The following is a 15,501-nucleotide window of genomic DNA, read 5'->3' on the forward strand; positions in this document are numbered from 1 at the left end:
ATGATGTATCTGTAAGATGTTTCATGTACATTTAGTTTTCTATGGTGACTTTCTTGCATTATAATAAAGCAGGTCCCAGCATTAAACAAGGGAAGTATTTCTGGTATACTAGTATATTGAATTGGCTGTTACAGGACGGGGAGGTTAAATCAGAGAGTGGGGTACCCACTCACCTTGCATAGCTCTTTCAGGGGAATGTTGGAAGGTTAAGAACCTTCTATAGGAGAACCATTTTGTGACACTGTGCAAACTACAAAATGCCATATGAACCAGAAGAAAGGAGAGGTCGATGTAGTGGCCTCAACCAGCTGGGGAAAGCTTAGTGGAGAGCATTGGATTTGATCTCAGTTTTTGGTGTAATATCCTAGGGCATGGCGGGTGGGGTTGGCAAAGGCTGCCAAAGCAGCAGGCGCTTACAGATCCAGATTCTGAAAAGCCTGTCTTTTCAGAAAAAGTATGAATTTGGTTTGATTGAGAAACAAGATGGTGACGCTGGGGTTTGAATGAACATGGTTTGTGCAGAAGAAGAGCTTGGACGGAGTGAATGGATTATGCCCGGGGTAGTAGAGCAGAAAGAGGGTTGGGAGAGGACAGAATGGAAGGGTGGCCGACCACAAAAGGAACTAAAGTTTTGGTCAGCTGGGCTTCTGTGATTCCATTGAATTATGGGGTTGAGAGTTTAATTCTCCGAAACATCACCTGAAGTAAAACACAGAGAGGTCAGGTGGTGCGAGCAGGTCTGCCTAGTTTGGGAAACCCTGGGATAGTTGTGTTTGCTCCTGGTTGTAATGAATGACACATCACCGTCCTGGAGGGAAGGAACACCATGCACTGAAATACCACAGCCTAAATCCATTCTCTTAACAAGCAGCGCCTGTAGCCTTCCGGCCCTCCGCTCCAAACCTTTTATATAAGAATGTAGGGTAGCCCTGGCTGGTTTGGCTCAGTGGATGGAGTGTTGGCCTGCGGACTGACGGGTCCCAGGTTTGATTCCGATTCCAGTCAAGGGCATGTGCCTTGGCTGTGGGCACATCCCCAGGGTGGGGTGTGTGTGCAGGGGGCAGCTGATCAATGTTTCTCTCTCATCGATGTTTCTGGCTCTCTATCTCTCTCCCTTCCTCTCTGTAAGAAATCAATAAAATATATTTTTTTAAAAAAAGAATGTAGGGTATACTTAGTATATAAAATTATCTCCTGATTTTATTTCACTACAGAGTTAGTTGGGAATCTCTTCGTTTGCGTAGTCACAGAGAAAAAGAAAAATGGCAAAATAAGGACCCTTTCTCTCATTTCCCCAGATGGACTTTCCTCATGAGTATTGCCTTTTTAATGATGGTGGATGGCAGAGCGAGCTTTTCAATGTAGTTTCATGATAAATTCTCCTAAGTCAGAGGGGGTCTGTGTAATATCCTGGGGCATGGCGGTGGGGTTGGCAAAGGCTGCCAAAGCAGCAGGCGCTTACAGATCCAGAATTCCCCAGCTCATTAGGACTGCTGGAGATCACAGCATCTTTCACGCCTCTCAAGTGAAACTTGGCACCTCCAGTTTACTACTGTGTGGTGGTCACACCATCCCTGACTTCCACAGTAGTAATAGATGGCACCGTCCATTAAATAATGACACTGGGTGGACCTGTGCCAATAATGATGGATTGGGAGCCTGAAAGATTCTGCAGAGAAGAGAGTGAGGGGATGCCAAGGAAGCCTGTCTTTTCATAAGGAAAGAGGGTAAATATGAGCAGTTGACGGGCACATCCATCACTCCGTGTCACTCTTGCCTGGAAGAGCTGGCAGGAAAGCTGTGAGGAAGGCATTGGCAAGGATGAATTCCCAGCACCTGGATGAGTGTGGGCTTCACCGCCTGGCTGGTTAGGCGGGTGAGGGGGTGAGGTTTGTGCCTTGTAAGTTGGCTTCCTGTCATGTTCATTCTGATGTGGAAAGGGTTCTGGCTCACGCTTGCCTGGTCGGGCCGTGGAAATGCTCCGGCTTAATATTCAGGGCCTCCGTCTGCCAACGCCTGTTTTTTTCCCTTCTTCTTTCCTCTCGGCTGTTATTGTATGTAGACAATGGTGGGTGAGATTTGGAAGGAATAAGAGACTTGAGGAAGACAGACATTACCGAAAAAATAAAAGTAACTCTTTTCCGTGTCCAACGGTGTGACTAATATTTCGATGCTTAAAGACCTTTTATCCTCCTTGCATCCTTTGTGGGGGGGTTGAGGGGAGCAGAGGGGGAGAAAGGAAAAAACAAAAGAAAAGGGTGTTTTCTATTTGAGTATAAAATAAAGATCTAGTAAAGGCATCATTTTGGGAACCTTGGGAATGATACAAAGAAAACAAGAAAATACTTAATAGAACTCTCTTAGTTTAAAGCCGAATGTGAAAGATTATTTTGTCTTATATGTGCCATGAGACTTTATGTCTTACTAAAGGCTTGGTGCATGAATTTGTCCACTAGTGGGGTTCCTCGGCCTGGCCTGCAGGATTGGGCTGTAACCAGCTCTCTGACATCCCCCAAGGGGTTCCGGATTGCGAGAGAGTTCAGGCCAGGCCGAGGGACCCCACCAATGCATGATCAGGGCCGGGGAGGGATGCAAGAGGTTGGCCAGCCAGGGAGGGACCACGGGACAGCTCCAGGGTATGTCTAACCTGTCTCGCTCAGTCCCGATCGGCCTAACTCCAGCAGCAAGCTCACCTACCAGTCGGAGCATCTTCTCCCTGGTAGTCAGTGCATGTCATAGCGACTGGTCGACTGGTTGACTATCTGCCCCCTGGTGGTCAGTGCATATCATAGTGAGCAATTGAGCAGCTTTAGCATATCATTAGCATATTACGCTTTGATTGATTGAAAGGCCAACCAGACGATCGGACACTTAGCATATTAGGCTTTTATTATATAGGATAATATTCCTTTGACTTAGATGGTGGTATTTAAGTTAAGACTTATACATACCAAGTATTATTCACTTGGCCAGTATGATTGATCTGAAACAATTTGGAATTAAAAGTTCCTCTCTCCAGCTTTCCCCCTAAAAAGTCCCTGTCTTTTATTATTTTGCTCCTTTGCCTCTTCTTTCCTAATTGTTCCTTTATACTGAAGGAAATTTAGAAACGCTCTCTTTAGAGTCTTTTAAGGTCCTAGATTAAGCAGTTTGTTACCCAGTCAACACCTTTGTGAGCTATTTTTGATTTTCTTCGACACTTGGAGTGGCTTCTGTTTCCATGCCTGGACCCTGACTGATGCAGCCCTTCAGTAACCTAGCTGTGCGCTGAGAGGATCTTTGACCTGGTGGTGTGACTGAGGAGAAGGGAAGGAGAGATCCATCAAAAGAGGAAGGGGCAGCGCAGTGACCGATGAAGGACAGAGGCAGAGGTCAGGGGACATCAGGCAGTTCAGATAGAGTGACAGCCACTGAGGGAGGGAGGTGGTTGGAAGGGGAGTTGGCTTTGGGGTAGGAGCTTTGTGCTTGGTGTAGAGCACATCGGAGAAGCTTCCCGGTTTCACGGGCTCTGCCCTTTGCCTTTCACTCCTAATCGCATTACCGCTGCAGGAGTGCTGGAGGAGTTGCCTTTCTCTCTTGGGAGAGGGGATGGGGAGGAGTTCAGAGGGAGCAGAGGAGAGCAATGTGGCCCAGAGGGGTGCCCTGGGCACCTTACTAAGTCTGGAGCACATCCCTCCAATGCCACTGACTGTAGCTCTGTCGCTATAACCTTTTCCGGGGGTGGGAGAAGGAGCTGGCTGCTCAGGACCATCCTTTGCCAGTTGGGTAGCAGCCCTCACTAGGACTGCAATGGGCAGGGTGTTTCTCTTGCCAGGGCAGCTGTTGGGGAGGTGACACCGCTTCCCGAGGGCCTAGAGAGATCAGAGACATTTTGGGGACCAGCTTTTGGGATCTGACTTAACAAGCAGAGCAGCAGATACTGGAGGGCTTGACTCCCTATGGGTTAAGATAGTTCACAGTGGGGATGTCGCCTTGCTGCCTGGGGCTGGAAGCAAGTCCTCAGTGTGTGTGTGGGGGATGCTGTGACAATGACCCCCCAGGGACACAAACAATCCGCATCTTCAGAAACAATGTCTAGAAATATTAATGACCCCAGATGCAAAACAAACATGAAATAATTCTGGCAGCTTAGAAAGAGCACATGACGTGGCACTCATGATGCTCTGTGTATGTGAGTGGGAAAGAGAAGAATCCAATAAGTGAAGACAAACAGGAAGTTCTTCCCTCACTCTCTCCCCAGATCCTTCTCAGTCACGTTGCGCAGGTCGAAGGTTCTGGGAAGAAGCAGCTAGTGCTCTGACCTGCCTTCTGCAAATATAACGTTTCCTGTTTTGTAGGAACTTGGGGCTGAAAAATGCTCAAGACAATGGATTTCAACTCTAAAGCTCTTAGTAGTCAGAAACCTCAGGAACTGCTGGTTGAAGCCTGTGAGTGTGTGTGTGTGTGTGTGTGTGTGTGAGTGTGAGTGTGTGTGTATGTATGGATGTGTGTGTGAGTGTGTGTGTATGTGCGTGTATGTGAGTGTGTGTATGTGTGTGTGTGTATGTGTGTGTATGTGTGTATGTGTGTCTGTGAGTGTGTGTATGTATGGATGTGTATGTGTGTGTGTGTGAGTGTGTGTATGTGTGTGTGAGTGTGTGTGTGAGTGTGTGTGAGTATGTGTGTGTATGTGTGTGTGTGAGTGTGAGTGTGTGTGTGTGTGTGTGTGTGTGAGTGTATGTGTGTGTGTGAGTGTGTGTGTATGGATGTGTATGCTTGCAAGCATGCACAGGAGAGAGAGATTCCAGATGTCCACATTATATTCAACTTCCACATAATCTCCAGTTAATTACATAATTGATTCCATTGAATGTTAAATGCATCAATATTCTATAGTTTCCCAAACGAATTTTTGACTTCCTGTGGTCTTTTTCAATTCTGAGTGAATTAGGTTTTGCTGGACATTTATGTTATGTCCTAAAATATAGTGAGATGAAGTATAATTCTCCCTGCATCGATGTTTACATGAATAGACTTTTATTTACATCAACCTCAATAATATAAAATTAAAATTAATCACTGACCTCAGGGAGCGAGCAGATTTATCGATAAGGGTTGACTAATCACCTTTATATTTCTGCCTTTCCTTTCCAACAAACGAGGAGAGCTCCAGAGTTGTCATAAAATCACATTTATTTACAGCGATGAGGATGAAGCTAATCCTGTTTCATCAGTAACCTCTGTTCACACAAACACAATGGGACCTGCCTCGCTGGCAGCCTCGGCTCGTTACGGCTTTCTAACCCACCTCCGAGCTCAGGCTGGAAGTTGGATGGGGTGGACTGGTTCCAAGTGGGAAAGAAAAATAATTGCCTTTGGAGAGAGAAGGATTATTAAAATTTCCATGTGAAATTTCCACCACTTCTTGCCTTCTGATGGAATGGTAGTTACACTAAGATGCCTCTGTTGTGATTTTAACATTAAAAGCATTCAAAGAAAGGGAGAAAATTCTTACAAACAACAATTACCACTTCAATAACATTTCTGTCCTCATGTTATTTATCTCATTATTAATTGCCTGCTAATGAAGAGCAAAGTAACTAGAAAATTTTTCCCATCAGGTAAGTTTTCAGTGAAATAACTTTTTCTTATCCTTACACCGTCAAGCCGCTCTCCCACCCAAAGGGGACGGAGCAGCTTCAAATTGCTGTCCCATCAGGGAAAGGGCACATGCTCTGTGTGAAACATCCGTGCAGACAAAGGGAACTCTCCTGCCATCTAGCCTTCAGAAACGAACACTTGCCCTGGCCTTGAATCTGAACTCCTCTCTGCCGTGTGGTCTCGGGCGGGTTACTTCATCTCTCCAAGCCTCAGTTTCTCCATCTGCAAAATAGGGGTAGCCAGACCTTCCCAAAGACCTGCGAGAGAAGTGGGTCATGTGGGTACAGGGCTTCCATGAAGGAGAACCTGGCACCTGGGTTGTGTGGGGGCCCTGGTGAATCCAGCAGCTTTGCCTTTCATTGTGTATTGAATAATACTTACCAAGCAGCAGAATTAAAGTTGTGAGTCATTCTAACAACTACTTTTCTTAATGGAGAGGAGCCTCTGTCTCTTAGTAACTAATACTTTGTGGTTCTAAATTAAGATCCTTGATGTATGTGATTGTTTTCCTCTCAGACATTATTGAGAACCCATTTTACAATGTTACAGTGGAAAGGCTGTGATTCTCGCAGTCAGGGGAACCAGGCCTTGGGCCGTGAGTGGTGCTGGGTTGCAAGGATGAGCTGGCTGGGGTACGTCCAGGGAGGTTCCTTATGTGGGGGCGGGAGGGAGAAAGTCATTTATTTACTATGTACTGGAAGCTGTGTTTACTTGATTTCATTTTATAATTTTTTAGGGAATTCCATTATTTATAATTTAGTAATTTTTATTTTGTGGAGGACAGATTTGACTACAAGAGCTAAGAAGATTTTAATTTCTACCAACCTGATTGTAGTCTTATGTTTGAAAATTTAAGCAAAATTTGTTTCCTGGGCTAAAAGGAGAATGCTATTTTAGTCTTGCCAAAATCTGCCAAAATCTTATTAATTATTAACCTTGACTCCCTTGTGACTGTGTTTCCTTCTGTAAGATTGTAAATAATTTAAATCAAAGACTGAATGAAGGTCTGCGTTCTCACGCACAGGAATTGCTGGAACAACTTGCTGGGGACCGTTCAGTACAGGGAAGGTTACAGAGGCAGAATCATTAATGGGCTGGACAGATGTCTCTGGCCCAGGGACCAACACCAGTTTCTCGTTGACACATAGAAGACACTGGAACATTGTTTCTGCTCGAAAGTCCACCCACTGGGAGGATTTTCAGCATGACCAGTAACACTCTTTACCGCTATGTAGATGGATAGATTTGCCTGGGACGTGAATGTTGAAAACTCACAAAGCCCCACAGAAGCCCCAGAATCAGGGGTCAAAGGCTGCATAGTGATAACAAGAAAAGAGAATATTAGAAACTTGAAAGCTTAACGTAGATATGAAAAAACATGAAAGAAAGTAGTTTAGGGTTGGAATGGTAGTCGGGATTTAAGTGCGATGAAACCCAGGGTCATGAAGGAGATGTATCAAGAAGCACTGTGCCTGGAAGACTTGAGGCCACACCTCCCCTGCATTTGGTGCTGGGCTGACCAGTAATGATTTACCAAGAGAAGGAGAACTGCTCGGTGCAGAAGGAACCTGCTCAGATCATTAAACTTCAGAAAATAGGATACGTGGGGGAAATGAAAGGCATTAAGATTTTTGAAATGCAAGATAAAAGGCTGAGGGGCAGAAAAGATTTCTTCTTCAAGAATACAGCCACACATGCAAACACATACCTTATGTAGAACCTGCCTGGTGGGAATAGCAAATGTTCGATAACCTCTGAGATTAGGACAGAGAAGCACCTCCCATCCTTTGAAGGAACGAAGAAGAATTTTTAGAAATTACAGTAAGAATGTAGAGAAGGGCATTCCCAGCAGTCCTCTCTGGATTGGTTTAGGTGTCACCTTGCCAAAAAAACCTCTTTAGGAAACTTCTTTCTTCCGTTTAGAAGAATTCTATAGTCCAAGTGTATTCTCACTCCAGGATGGGTAAGACTAATGATTTTTCTAGTCTAAATAGTCAGAAAAAATTATTTCATATCTTGATCATCTAGTCCTTACAGAATTCTCTTTAACAATTGCTCGGTAAATGTCACTTCAATGAAATGACTTTTACATTTAGAATCTTGGTAAGAAAATTTTTTTCCATATCCTTCAGAGTAGTTTTTTTTTTTAAACTTCTCTAAATATTTGTCTTTGCAATGACGCATTATTTTCTCATCCTATTAATGCATGTTTCCTTTGTTAGCCATGAAAGGGTTGTATTGTTGGCTTCATGCAAGGAGGCTGATTGAACACCTGCGAGTGTTTGCTTCATTGATACTGAGAGAGAAAATGATTTGTCTCCCTGAGAATGAATTATTGCATTTGTTTGTGGCCAATAAATAATTTAATAGAATTTATAGGGCCCGTTTTCCCTTGGTTAATCCTTGGGCAAATATCAGTCTCTGCCTCTTGGGCAAACGAACAGGAGAAAGCATCTTCTAGTTTGCCTTTTGCCAGTTTAGATGTTGAAGAGACACTGAATGATTTCATAGTATACCCTTTCACATCTGAGTATGCCTTTAATTTAAACTTGAGACAAGGGAAAATGTTGTAAATACTGTTTTTTATACCTTTTTATGATACTTTTTTAGGGTTTTAGGTTCATAGCAAAATTAAGAGGAAGGTAAAGAGACCTCCCAAATACCTCCCCCCTCCCCATACACGTGGAGCCTCCACCATTGTCAGCATCAGTCTGAGTGGTACATTTGTTACAATAGAGGATCCTACACTGACAAACCATGGTCACACCAAGGTCGCAGTTTACATTAGAGCCCAGTCTCAGGGTTGTGCGTTCTGTGGCTTTGGACACATGCATAATGACACGCATGCACCATTACATTGTCAAACAGCATTTTCTAAAGGTCAGTGTTGCCCCCACTCCAGTTCCAGTAAGTCCTCATACCCCCTTCTCTCGTGTGCCCGGCCTGGTCTAGAATACTCTGGGCTGCCCTGCAATCACCATCTAAGAATCTCTTCCTTACTAGCTTTGTTTTACAAAATCCATTCTCCAGCAGATATATATACCCGTGAATATATTCAGTGTATGAACTCCCACCTTTCTGCCTTAAAACCTCCACAGACTGAACTCCAGACTTTTTAGAAGTGGCTTTTACAGCCCCACCTGCTCTGGCTGCTCCCGCCCCTCCGGCTTCCTTTCATTTCCCCTTCTCTCACTGTGCACTTACCTGCTATTAGTGTAGTTAACCCAGGATCTGCTGTGCTGTTTCTTCTGCATATTAGTTTGCATATACTACGAGTGCCTGGCGGTTTGTCTGGCTTATATGTTAGTTACTCAAGGGACCTGTAGGACCCCATGGCCATGTACATTAGCCCCCTCTACCTAAAATATTTGTATTTTCTTTCAGGGCACTTATTATAATTTTTAATTATGTCTTTACATGACTATCCTTTAATATATAGTCCTACTAAAAGTGCCATTGTATTACACCTATTGCATACCTAGCTCAATTCCCGGCACTAAACAGAGGCTCTCTAAATATGTATTGAGAGAATTTTAAGTATTCAAACATTATGAGGAATTTTTTTTTATACCAAATCCTCTTTTTTTGTGGCTCCTGGGTTTGAGGGGCATTTTTGCCATGGAATATAACACTGTGAGGAAGAGCTAACTAGTGGAAGTGACAGTCCCTTTTATTCAACTTTCAGTGAGAGAATATAATAGCCATGGTGAAGGGGTGAGAACATACTCTGGGAACTAAAGGACTAAAGCAGTAAAATGCATGCTATTACGAGCGGATAGAAAGGAATTCACTAGGAAAAGGAACATCTGGGTTTGGTGTTCAACCCTGCCACTGATTTATGTGTTTTGGCAAGTTATTCCATTTCCTTGTATCTTAAATTTTCTCATCTTGAAAATCATGTGGAAATCGCATGAGAAGTGAAGGTGGAAGCCCTTTGAAAGCTGTAACACTCCTTAGAAATGCAAGATGCCCTAACTCTTCTTATTTTGATCTTCATTTATGAAAACAAAGTGGTTTACTTGGAGGTTGTTAAAAGAATCATGAATCTCGCCACTCTGTGGGTTAGACTCGCTGTCACATCCGCTCAGTTTATACAAGTTTCTATGAAGAAACCACCTAGGGGTGATGATAGGAAAGTAAGTGAGTGGATTCGTTGTGGCTTTCCCTTTTAATTCTTTACAAGCTTCCTGATAGCAATGCTAATTAAGTTTAAATATGTTGGGGTGTCCAATCTTTTTCTAAGAGATTAATTAGAGATTAGTCTCTAAGCTATTCGTGCTTTTTCATTGTAAAGTGTTTTGTAGAAATGCTGTTTTAAGAAAATAATTATAGACTATAAATGGTTTCATTAAGTACTTTATTTCCCTGTTATCCTACCAGTTCTATAGTAATAAATGACTTTAATGTTCTTTTCACTGGCAATTTAAATGAGATCTAAGAGCTGAGAACTTGTTTAGAAATAGGGTTAACTTAATTGACCCAGCATGGCGTGGAATCCTTGCTGTCTATGATCTTTTTATGATTAATTTCTCAGGAAAGATCTGTAATGTGAATATTTTTCTTTTATTTCTTCACCATGGGATTCCCACTCCCTGGGATAAAGTATCTTAGCCTTTTCAGAGAACATTCGTCGGGGAATTAGAAATTTATCCTCTGAGGGGCTGTGCCAGTCAGTTTCATCAACAAATGAGAATTCAAAGCCCATTAGTAAAACTAATGACCTTATGTAACCATCCCCGATTCAAACTGTGTTTTAAATATCTTTGTGCTCAGACAAATTGATAGCCTAGAGGTCAGCATGTGTTCCTTTGTAGTCCTGTAAAAGGCTGTGTGATGTCCATCCCATTTTTAAAATCGCTAAGATAAGCAAATCTAACTATTTCAGATTTCACAGCGTTTTGTAAACTTCTCTCTGTGCCAAGAAAGCAAGCCACCTGGCAGTTTTTTTGGTATTTTTTTTTTTTAAACAGTGAGCCAATGCTTATGAATGTACACCAGAATTCACTGTTACTGTTTCAGCTGAATTGGGCTCAGATTTACATGGAACATGAGAGCATTTTTATTCTAGTTACAATTTCTTATTATTCTTATGATTATATTCTCATGCTGTAGCTCATATTCTCTTGAGGCAAACAGCCCGGTGGTTATTGCACAGACTTAGTGTTTTTTGATATATTGACAAGCCTTATTATTCCTGAATGCAGAAATGATTCTGAAAAATATTTTCTATTTTAAGTAGCATCCAAGTAGAATATTGAGTTCATTAGTTGAAGTTTATGATTCATGACTTAACTGTACAGAGTTAAGCTCAGTTGGTAGAAGAGTGTTTTCTGTGCCAAGGATGGACAGAAATTACTTCATGAGTTGGGGTTAGTGTAGATAAGGAACTTCTATTCAAAAAGGGACTCCGTAGCTACAGTTAAAGAAATAAAGGAATATGGGTTAGGAGACAATGGAAGACAGTTTTGTGCACTATAATATATATTTTAAAAACTCGTGAGTGTGTTTAGGAAGACAGAATGCAAAGGCAAATGTGGAGTCACTTATCTAGACATGACAATAGAGGGATAGGCCCAGGCTACTCCATGGAGGGCCTTGAAGGCTGCACTTTGTATTGGATAAAAATGGTTGGAATTTTTATAATCAGGATGTGTACACTGAAAGATTAAAGTTCTTATAACCTATATGGAGTTCTTGCCGAATGCAATTTCTTTGAAATATATTTAAATCCTAATTTAATATAGCAGATTTGAATCTCATTATCAGTGGAGTGCATTTAATTGAAATTAAATTGATTTAAATAACTAGTCAGGAAATCTCAGTTTAATCTCCTTTTCTTCCTTTGGGAACTTCACCTACTTACACCTACTCTCTAAGCTTATAGGCAGCAAAGCTTTGATTTAAGAGGAGACATACACTCCATTTTCATTTAAATGATTAAGTGCTCATGAGATTAATTTTACAGACACATTATAAAATTGAATTGTGCTTTGGACATTCTTTCTGCCAGGGCTTATTAAAGTCAGTAGTTCTAAAGTGTAAGATTCTAAAATAATTTCCAAATCAAAGAGTTAAAGGCTATTTTGTCACACTGGAATAGGGATGCATTAACTAGTTCCAAGAAAAATAAATATTTAATTGTCTTTAACTAAAATAACATTGCTTTAATTATTTTAATAAAAATAAGCCCATGAACTTTTAGATTATAAACGTTTTAGTTATGCCTCAAGTAATTCTTAAAATGATATAAATTATCTCTATGAAGTACATCTTTTTGATAATTAATGAGGTAACTATAGGACTAATGCTATAGAAATATTTTTAATGTTTTCTCATAATATAGTATATGCTAATTTTAAATAATTTGAGTAATACAGAAAAAACTAATTGGATAATTATAATTTTCCCCTAGAGTTAACCCCTATTACCAATTAGAATATATCCTTTCAAAATTGTCATATGCAAGTAATGAGATCTTTGGCTTAAATACTCACAATTATGCTCAAATATAGTAAGTTTTGCTTTGTTTCTTTTTTATTTTGATTGAGAATGCTTCTCCCATCCAAGTACTAAGTACTAACCAGGCCCGACCCTGCTTAGCTTCCGAGATCAGACGAGATCGGGCACGTTCAGGGTGGTATGGCCGTAGACGAGAATGCTTCTAAATCTATACCAGTTGATATCATATTTCCTCTAGGATTCTGATAAAGGATGTTTTTTTTTCTTCATCTTAAAGAAGTCCTCTTCTCAGTTTATTGTGAGTTTTGTTGGGAGATTTTGTTGTATTTTATCAAATGCCTTTGGGAAATTTGTAGGTCTGATCATATTGTTTTCCTTTTATAACCTGTTTATTTACTGAATTACATGGATAGATTGCCTAATGTTGATTCATTCTTGCATTTCTGGAATAAAGCTGAATTTTTGAATAATTTATTGGTCTTTAAATACATTGCCATATTTTATTTATCATAAGTGAGGTGGATCTGTAATTCACTTTTTTTGGAATTTTGTGCTTTTCAAAGTCCATTAGCATGCTTTTCCCCTTTGATCCTGAGATAGTCCAATGAATTAGATGCAAATTATAATTTTTTGCAAATAAAATTAATAGACACAGAAACTTTTGTTTGGCACAAAGTCATGCAAGTAGGTGATAAGGGTGAGAGTAAAGTCCATTAGTTCCCAGTCCAATGTTGTGGGAAGAAGGAATTTATTTCAGTAATTTCTATCAGTAAGGTATTTATTTATAGGCTTTGAGTTTTATTACCTCAAATAAAACATCCTTACCTAGTTTCCTTTCACATTTTTTTTTTCTAAATGAAGACAATTGATTGGTTTCCACTTTGACCATGAAGTTTTCCCTGAGTATCAGTGGGGAGGGAGGACAGTTACCCTAAAAGAGTCCCTGTGATAAGAGTGAATATGCATTCTCTTGAGACCTGCCATCTGTTTGTTGCACTGGACAAAAGCTTATGTTCATTTAATCAGAGGTAATAAAACACGGATTAAAGTGTTAGATGGTACTAACCCATTTTGGAAGTTTTGGATAAAGCTTGACACCTTTAATCAGATTCATCTTGGTGTTCAAGTCAAGCTGGCTATTTGAACCAAAGCTCTTACATGTCTGTGGTAACTGGTCACGAAGGGCATAGTCTATTATCACCGTAAGAGAAACAAATATTAAGGATGTATTTGCACATTCCATTGGGTCAGGAGAATTGACATTCTGTTTTGTATGTGGTTCAGAGATCTACCTTATGAAAAGCTCAGAGATTGCTCTTAGGAATTTATTACAGAAGAAATATTCATTGGGGAAGTGTAAAATAATTTAAATGTAAGTGGTAGAATCTGTAAAGACTTCATACAAATGTAAGAAGTTGTCTATTTGTTAATTTACACATCTATTTATTAACTGGTAGACTAGACTTCTCTAAGTCTAGGGAAAATTAATTTAGACTATAAATGAAGTGTTTCTTAAGTCTGAATAAACATGTTTTTTATAAAATTGACATTTACTCTGCATGTCCCATGTCACACACATTTATAAAATGTTTTTTTTTAATCCTCACCCGAGGATATATTTTGTTATTTATTTTAGTGAGAGAGGAAGGGGGAGAGAGAGAGAAATGAGAGGGAAACATTGATCAGTTGCCTTCTGTACATGCCCCAACCACTGATCGAACCCTCAACCTTTTGGTGTATGGGAGGATGCTCCAATCAACTCAGCCACCTGGCTAGGACTAAAATGTTTTTTAAAAATAAATTTATTATTTTTAAACTTTCTATAAGATTTTTTCTTAATGAAAATTTGTTTTATACACCCTAATTAGAATTTATAAATGATATATATGAACAGAAATCTTGTTTGTAGCAAATATGTCATAGAAAACAGTGAATTTCTGGAAGGTGACCATTTTTCAAATAAAACTTTATGCCCTGAAACAAGGCTGATTATATTTCTTATTTCTAGTTAAGCTAATATAACTCTAAATGATTTTCTAAATTGAGAAATAAATGGCATGTAACATTGATTTAGTTTTAGGTGTACAGCATAATGATCTGATATATGTATATTATGAAATTATTACCAGAATAAATGTAGTTAATATTCATCTCCACATATAGTTACATTTTTTTCTTATGATGAGAACTTTCCAAATCTACTCTTATAGCAACTTTCAAATTCTAAATATTTTCTTATTTTTATAAATCACTTCTGTTTCTGAAACTCATCCTATATAATAAAAGCCTAATATGCTAAGTGTATGGTCATATGTTCAACCAATCAAAGTGGAATATGCTAATTATATGCTAAGGCCATTCAACCACTCACTATGACATGCACTGACCATTGGGGGCAGATGCTGTGACCGGTGGGCTAGCTTGCTGCTGGGGTCTGGCCAATCAGGACTGAGTGAGACAGGCCGGACACACCCTGGAGCCCTCCCGCGGTCCCTCTCTGGCTGGCCAACCCCCAGCATCCCTCCTCAGCCCCGATTGTGCACCAGTGGGGTCCCTTGGCCTGGCCTTCACCCTCTCACAATCCAGGACCCCTCGGGGGATGTCGGAGAGCCAGTTTGGGCTCTATTCTGTAGGCCAGGCTGAGGGACCCCACTGGTGCATGAATCTGTGCACTGGGCCTCTAGTCTCCTGTAACTCCCTATGATAACAAGTGGTAGAACTCACAGAGTTTTGAAATATGTTGGGTATTTTCTTTCCAGTTTAAAAAGTGCTATATTCAAGTTTGGATGATTAGAGAATATGTTTAAATCCCGAAAGGACTGAAATCAATGTAAATTATATATTGGTGTTTCATAGTTGATGGTAAATACTCCTATTAAAAATTGAAAAGCTATTAAAAAAAATTGAAAAGCCACAAAAAAGGAGGAACTATTCTGTGGATTGGCTATTTATATTTAGCACACAAAGAAAATGGGAGATTTTGTCAGGAACATTTGTGAAATGAGCTCCATTTAACAATGTACCATTTTATTGATATTTTAATTTTTCAGATAAAGTACTTTAATTAAATGTGCAATGTTAGAATGAAAAAATAAAATTATGCACAGATTTAGACCTAATTATTTATCAATTTCTGATGGATGCCCTAATTAAGAATCAAGTTATATGCTTATCCTTAGGGTGTTGCATATAATCTTTACAAAAATACACTGAAAGAGATGCATTCGGCATAGATGTTAACAGTATACGTTTGCATATTCTTCATTATAGATTTTCTTTATTCGGGGACCATGACATGCTGCTTTCCATAAAGAGTGCCTCTAATTAATCCTCACTCCAGAAACAGCAAAGCTGGGGCTGTCAGGAGTTCAGCCAGGGTTCCTGGGCCCTGCTGGGTGGGAG

Source organism: Myotis davidii, unplaced genomic scaffold, assembly GCF_000327345.1.
Source record: "Myotis davidii unplaced genomic scaffold, ASM32734v1 scaffold221, whole genome shotgun sequence".
Classification (NCBI taxonomy): Eukaryota; Metazoa; Chordata; class Mammalia; order Chiroptera; family Vespertilionidae; genus Myotis; species Myotis davidii.